The sequence below is a fragment of the Rattus rattus genome, chromosome 8 (genome assembly GCF_011064425.1).
Source record: "Rattus rattus isolate New Zealand chromosome 8, Rrattus_CSIRO_v1, whole genome shotgun sequence".
NCBI classification, from domain to species: domain Eukaryota; kingdom Metazoa; phylum Chordata; class Mammalia; order Rodentia; family Muridae; genus Rattus; species Rattus rattus.
In genome coordinates this window covers 77,202-85,633 of record NC_046161.1, presented here as the reverse complement: position 1 = coordinate 85,633, position 8,432 = coordinate 77,202, and positions in this window count along the sequence as shown.

The following is an 8,432-nucleotide window of genomic DNA, read 5'->3' as shown; positions in this document are numbered from 1 at the left end:
AAAAAAGAGAACTTCAGACCAATTTCCCTTATGAATATCAATGCAAAAATACTCAATAAAATTCTGGCAAACCAGTCTGCACTCCCAGACTGGTACAACCATTCTGGATATCAGTCTGGAGGTTCCTCAGAAAATTGGACATTGAAATGCCTGAGGATCCAGCTATACCTCTCCTGGGCATATACCCAAAAGATGCCCCAACATATAAAAAAGACACGTGCTGCACTATGTTCATAGCAGCCTTATTTATAATAGCCAGAAGCTGGAAAGAACCCAGATGCCCTTCAACAGAGGAATGGATACAGAAAATGTGGTACATCTACACAATGGAATATTACTCAGCTATCAAAAACAATGCCTTTATGAAATTCATAGGCAAATGATTGGAACTGGAACATATCATCCTGAGTGAGGTAACCCAATCACAGAAAAACACACATGGTATGCACTCATTGATAAGTGGCTATTAGCCCAAATGCCTGAATTACCCAAGATGCCTAGAACACATAGAAACTCAAGATGGATGATCAAAATGTGAACGCTTACTCACCCTTCTTTAAGGGGAACAAAGAATACCTTGGCAGGGAAGAGAAAAGATTAAAACAGAGACAGAAGAAACACCGTATTCAGAGCCTGCCCCACATGTGACTCATACATATACAGCCACCAATTAGACAAGATGGATAAAGCAAAGAAGTGTAGAGCAGACAGGAGCTGGATGCAGATCTCCTGAGAGACACAGCCAAGAATACAACAAATACAGAGGCGTAATGCCAGCGGCAAAACCACTGAACTGAGAATAGGACTCGTTGAAGAATCAGAGAAAAGAACTGGAAAAGAGCTTGAAGGGCTGAGACCCCATATGAGCAATGCCAAGCAACAGAGCTTCAGTGACCTAAGCCACTACCTAAAGACTATACATGGACTGACCCCAACTTGACCTCTTGGTAGCATTGAATATCTAAATGATCACCAGTGTAAGGGAAGCCCTAGGTCCCTAAGTGAACTAGGAGTGCCAAAGACTAGACCCCCAGTGAATGTGATTGTTGGGGGGAGGGCGGCAATGGGGGAGGAGCAGGGAGGGAACACCATAAAGAAAAAAATAATAAAAAAAAAAAGTTCAAGCAAACCGAATCCAAGAGGCACATCAATAACAATCATCCAACCATGATAAATGAGCTTCTTCCAGGCAGGGATGGTTTAATATCGGAAACTATCTTGACCCTTATATAAACAAACTGAAAGAACAAAAGAACATGATCATTTCATAAGATACTGAGAAAGCATTTGAGAAAATTTAAACCCCTTCATGATAAAAGTCCTGGAAAGAATAAGAATTCAAGGCCCATACATAAACATAGTAAAAGCCATGTACAGCAAACCAGTTGCTAACATTAAACTAAATGGAGAGAAACTTGAAGCAATCCCACTAAAATCAGGGACTAGACAAGGCTGCCCACTCTCTCCGTACTTATTCAATATAGTTCTTGAAGTTCTAGCCAGACTAATCAGACAACAAAAGGGGATCAAGAGGACACAGTTTGGAAAAGAAGAAGACAAAATATCACTACTTGCAGATTATATGATAGTATGTTTAAGTGATCCCAAAAGTTCCACCAGAGAACTACTAAAGCTGATAAACAACTTCAGCAAAGTGGCTGGGTATAAAATTAACTCAAATAAATCAGTAGCCTTCCTCTACACAAAAGAGAAACAAGCCAAGAAAGAAATTAGGGAAGTGACAGCCTTCATAATAGTCCCAAATAATATCCCTTGGTGTGACTTTTACCAAGCAAGTAACAGATCTGTATGATAAGAACTTAAAGCCTCTGAAGAAAGAAATTGAAGAAGTTCTCAGAAGATGGAAAGATTCCCATGCTCATGGATTGGCAGGATTAATATAGTAAAAATGGCCAGTTTACCAAAAGCGATCTACAGATTCAATGCAATCCCCATCAAAATACCAATCCAATTCTTCAAAGAATTAGACAGAATAATTTGCAAATTCATCTGGAATAACAAAAAACCCAGGAAAGCTAAAACTATCCTCAACAATAAAAGGACTTCTGGTGGAAACACCATCCCTGAACTCGTGCAGTATTACAGAGCAATACTGATAAAAACTGCATGGTATTCATACAGAGACAGACAGATAGACGAGTGGAATAGAATTGAAGACCCAGAAATGAACCCACACACCTATGGACACTTGATTTTTGACAAAGGAGCCAAAGCCATCCAATGGAAAAAAGATAGCCTTTTCAGCAAATGGTTCTAGTTCCACTGGAGGTCAGCATGTAGAAGAATGCAGATCGTTCCATGCTTATCACCCTGTACAAAGTTTAAGTCCAAGTGGATCAAGGACCTCCACATCAAAACAGATACACTCAAACTAATAGCAGAAAAATGGGGAAGCATCTGGAACACATGGGCACTGGAGAAAATTTCCTGAACAAAACACCAATGGCTTATTCTCTAAGATCAAGAATCGAGAAATTGGATCTCATAAAGCTGCAAAGTTTCTGTAAGGCAAAGGACACTGTTGTTAGGACAAAATGACAACCAACAGATTGGGAAAAGATCTCTACCAATCCTACAACAGATAGAGGTCTTACATCCAAAATATACAAAGAGCTCAAGAAGTTAGACCGCAGGGAGACAAATAACCCTATTAAAAAATGGGGTTTAGGGCTAAACAAAGAATTCACAGCTGAGGAATGCTGAATGTCTGGGAAACACCTAAAGAAATGTTCTACATCTTTAGTCATAAGGGAAATGCAAATCCAAACAACCCTGCAATTTCACCTCACACCATTGAGAATGGCTAAGATCAAAAACTCAGGTGACCACAGATGATGGCGAGGATGTGGAGAAAGAGGAACACTCCTTATTTTTGGTGGGATTGCAGACTGGTACAACCATTCTGGAATTCAGTCTGGAGGTTCCTCAGAGAATTGGACATTGAACTACCTGAGGACCCAGCTATACCTCTCTTGTGCATATGCCTAAGTGATGCCCCAACACATAACAAAGACACATGCTCCACTTTGTTCATAGCAGCCTTATTTATAATAGCCAGAAGCTGGAAAGACCCCAGATGCCCTTCAACAGAGGAATGGATACAGAGAATGTGGTACATCTACACAATGAAATGCTACTCAGCTATCAAAAACAATGACTTTATGAAATTCATAGGCAAATGGATGGAACTGGAAAATATCATCCTGAGTGAGGAAACCCAATCACAAATGCCTCACTCCTTCTTTAAAAGGGGAACAAGAATACCCTTCGGAGGGAATAAGGAGGCAAAGTGTAGAACAGATGCTGAAGGAATGCCCATTCAGAGCCTGCCCCACATGTGGCCCATACATATACAGACACCCAATTAGATAAGATGGATGAAGCAAAGAAGTGTAGGCTGGCAGCAAACCACTGAACTGAGAATGGGACCCCCGTTGAAGGAATCAGAGAAAGGACTGGAGGAGCTTGAAGGGGCTCAAGACCGCATATGAACAATGCCAAGCAACCAGAGCTTCCAGGGACTAAGCCACTACCAAAGACTATACATGGTCTGACCCTGGGCTCCAACCTCATAGGTAGCAATGAATAGCCTACCAAGAGCACCAGTGGAAGGGAAAGCCCTTGTTCCTGCCATTACTGAACACCTTGTGAAAGTGATTGATGGTGTGTGGGTGGTAATGTGGGGAGGATGGGAGGGGAAGCCCATATAAAAGGGGAGGGGGGAGGGATTAGGGGGAATGTTGCTGGAAACTGGGAAGGGGAATAACAATCGAAATGTAAAGAAGAAATACTCAAGTTAATAAAGATTTAAAAAAAGAAATAGCTAAATAAGAAAGAAGAATGTAAAGGTAGATGGACATTATCATTAAGAAACAGAACATTAAAACAGTTTCAGTATTTAAAAAAAGGATAATTTGGCCAGGAAATAAATATATAAATAAATAAATAAATAAATAAATAAATAAATAAATAAATAAATAAATTCTTCCTGGAATTAAATCAAAATGATGACACAGCATACGCAAATATAGAGCACAAAGAAAGGAGTGCTAAGAGAAAAATTCATAACACTTATTACCCTGATTAAGAAATTAGAGACATCCTAGCCTCTAGCCACTTTGTAGCACAGCTGAGAGCTCCAGAACAAAAATAAGGAAACACACTTAAGAGGAGTAGAAGGTAAAAATAGTCAAGCTCAGGGAGGACATGAAACAAATAGAAACATAGAGAACAATACAAAGAATCACCAAAAACAAAAGCTGGTTCTTTGAGAAATTCAACAGAGATAAACAGATAGCTAAACTAACGGGCACAGAGGCAGTATCCAAATTAACAAAATCAGAAATGAGAAGGGAGACAGAAAAACCGAAACTGAGGCCACCCAAAAATCATCAGATCATACTACAAAAGCCTATACTCAAGAAAACTGGAAAATCTACATAAAGTTGATGATTTTTCTAGACAGATACCAAGTACATGTTAAACCAAGAGTAGGTAAATTATCTAAATAGGCCCATATCCCCTAAGGAAGTGGAAGAAGTCATTAAAAACCTCCCAACCAATAAAGAAAAAGAAAAAAGAAGGAAAAAAACCCGAGAACCAGATCGCTTTAATGCAGAATTCTACCAATAAGAAACCAAAGGGAAATGAAGAGGATAAAGATTGGCAAAGAAGAAGTCAAGGTATCATTATTCTCAATGATAGGATAGAACACATAAGCACCCACAAAATGCTAACAGAGAATTTCTACAGCTGATAAACAACCTTAGCAAAGTGGCTGCATATAGAAGTAACACAAATGTATCACTAGCCTTAGTCTATGCAAATGATAAACCAGATAAGAATGAAATTAGGGAAACAACATCTTTTACATTAGTCACAAGTAATATAAACTGTCTTTGGGTAATGCTAACCAAACCAATGAAAGGTCTGGATAACAAGAACTTCATGTCTCTCAAGAAAGAAATCAAAGAGTATCTCAGAAAATGGAGAGATCTACAATGCTCATGGCCATCCTACCAAAAGCATTCTATAGAGATTGAATGCAATTGCCATCAAAATCCCAACTCAATTCTTCAAAGACATGGAAAGAACAATTCATAAGTACATCTACAAAAACAAAAAACCAAGAAGAGTGATAACAATTCTTAACAATTAAAGAACTTCTGGAGAAATCACTATCACCTGCTCCCACTAATTCAATTAATATTTAGTTAAATGTTTCACATATTTATGAAAGTGAACCAACATACAGATTTGCTGTAATTGTGCTCTGAAACATATTATCTGTATTTGGTAGCTGTCTTCCTGTTGCAAGGATTGATATAATTCTTTTGCTCAAACAAGACTATGACTTATACCTACAGCAGAGGATTTGATTTACTTTGCAAATATAATTTCGGATACAACCAATATATTACTGAAAATTTCAAGATCAAGGGATGGAAAGATTTTTTCAGCAGTTAAGAGCACTTAGGCATGGGATCTGGACTTGATTACTAGTATCTTCTCCAAGGTGCCTCACAACAGTATGTAATTCCCTGTCCAGGTTGGCTGAAGTCCTTGTTAGGCACTGCATGCATATGGTTCACAAACAATACACATGTGGGCAAAACACCCACATATATAATTAAAGAATCAAATTGTGTCTACTTCATTCATATATTGTTAGACTTTGAAAAGAATAGCTGCATTATGTGGACATAATGTTATCACAAGGACCTACTCCAAAAGACACGTATTTGAATGCTTGAGGAAGGGGAGGAAATAAATGGACAGAAAACTAAAACTAAAAACCATTTGAGGAATCATATGGAAAGTTACTACACTAGGAACTTTACACACACGCACACACACACGCATGCACACACGCACACACGCACGCGCAATCACATGCGTGTGACAGAAATCTAAATGCAATCACCAAATTACAGTAATACAAATCTTTACCACATCTCTTGACACCAAGTGAACCTGTCAGCATCAGGAATATGTTTCATACCTGTTGTTTGTCAAAGGAGAACAATGGAAACCCCTAAACAACTCATGCTATTGTCAAGGCTATTGGTTTACTCTCTGTAGGGCTCTGGCGCCTGGGGCTTTCCCCAGTGATTTCCTGCCCTGCTAGGTGTGTGGGTTTGGGTCAGAGGGAGAGAACTTGGGCAGAGAGAGGGGAAAACTTCCACCGCCCCTGCTGCTGATCCTTCTCCTTTCTGCTGCTGCTGCTTTGGTTGCCTGGGCCAGGCTGAACCAGCAAGAGACTGACTAGCCAAGGACTGTGCAGGGGAGCTTCTGGTGGCAATTTTGGGAAAGCAGATCTCTTCCCCAAGAGCAATGTTAAAGCTCATACGACAGAAGCTCTCAGTCGATGGAATAATTACTGCACACTTTTAATTTTGAACATAACTCTTAAATACAGTTTTTTGGATGGGTCTATGGTTTGGGAAGATCTCCTTTACATATTCTGGGGCGTGGTCCTGTTTCTATGACTGAACTGTCTTAAGCCTACATGACCTGTGTTCATGTCCTCAACTGTGAAGGAGGGGTTTGGGGTGTTTTCCTCTGTGACTGATCTGTCTTGAGCCTATGTAACCTGTCCTCACCTGTGGAGAAGGGGCTTGGGGCATTGCTCTACATGACTAGTTTGTCTCCAACTTCTCTATGAGGGTTTGTGGGGGGATGATGCTAATGAGGCCTTGATCTGGGAGGCTGGGAATGCACCTGCCATCCCTATTAGGGTTTCCAGGAACTCAACCTGTCTCAATCAGGAATCAGAGTACCTTTCACAGCTCACTGTCTTACAGCTCCCTACAAACTGATAGTTTGTGGATCCTATTTCTAAAGACAACATCTAATTATTTCACTGAACACGGAGAAATTAAACTGGTGCCAACCTAAAGACTTTTTCCCTACTGAATAATGTTCTGTATATATTACAGAATAGACATTTTACAGGCTATAGAAGAGAAAGGTAAACGCTAATACAGCTGTAACCCCTCATCCACAATGGTGATTTTTGTACATTATTTTGTACAATAGTGTCACAAAAATTGTAGGAGTAATGAAACTCTATCTGATTCAATGTAATGCTCATTCCTTGAGTTAGAATCCATGACACTTGGGTGACCAAAACCTAACACTAGAAAGGACATTGAACTAGGGGGAAAACTAAATATATTGTTTTGCTAAAAAAGTTCTTCTATATACAAATATCATCATCTTGTGCTACATTATGGAGCTTTCTTCTTGCAGTGGGAGGGACCATATAAAGAGACCCACAATGTGCAGCGAATGAGAGACCTTGGAATGAGTATCCTTCAATGAGTTGTCTATATCAAATTCTACTCCTGAGAGCTCAAAAAACTATGAGGAAAAGGAAGCCAAAAAAAAAAAAAAAAAAAACTCTAAGTGTCAGTGGGTGGATGACACTAAGGATATGCTGCCTTTCAGGTATAATAGGACTGATTTATATATGAACTGATAGAGACTATGGCTGCACACACGACACATGCATAGGTCTAAGTCAGTGGGAGTCCCAGCACTGACAGGGGGGAATGGACATGACCTCCTACCCCTGGACCACAAACTATCTTTTATTAACACATTATCTTAAAGAAAAAATTAGTTTGCTTAAATATAGCATACAAATGACATTCAAATGAAGGACCCTTGCTGAGCAGTAGATACCAACACTAAAAAATTATTTTGGAAGACTATTTTAAAATCTCGTAGTAGATTATGTAAATGTTTTTATTTTTATTGTAAATTATGTTTCTGATTTTCTATTTTTTTGGGTGTTCTGTATGTGCATGTATTTTTTTTTTATTTCTTTTTTTATCTTTATTAACCTGAGTATTTCTTATTTACATTTCGAATGTTATTCCCTTTCCCTGTTTCTGGGCCAACATCCCCCTAACCCTTCCCGCTCCCCTTCTATATGGGCTTCCGCTCCCCATCCTCCCCGCATTACCGCCCTCCCCCCAACAATCACATTCACTGGGGGTTCACTCTTAGCAGGACCAAGGGCTTCCCCTTCCACTGGTTCTCTTACTAGGCTATTCATTGTTATCTATGAGGTTGGAGCCCAGGGTCAGTCCATGTATAGTCTTTGGGTAGTGGCTTAGTCCCTGAAAGCTCTGGTTGGTTGGCATTGTTGTTCATGTGGGGTCTCAAGCCCCTTCAAGCTCTTCCAGTCCTTTCTCTGATTCCTTCAACGGGGGTCCCGATCTCAGGCAGTGGTTTGCTGCTGGCATTCACCTATGTATTTGCCATATTCTGGCTGTGTCTCTCAGGAGAGATCTACATCCAGTTCCTATTGGCCTGCACTTCTTTGCTTCATCCATCTTGTCTAATTGGGTGGCTGTATATGTATGGACCACATGTGGGGAAGGCTCTGAATGGGTGTTCATGCT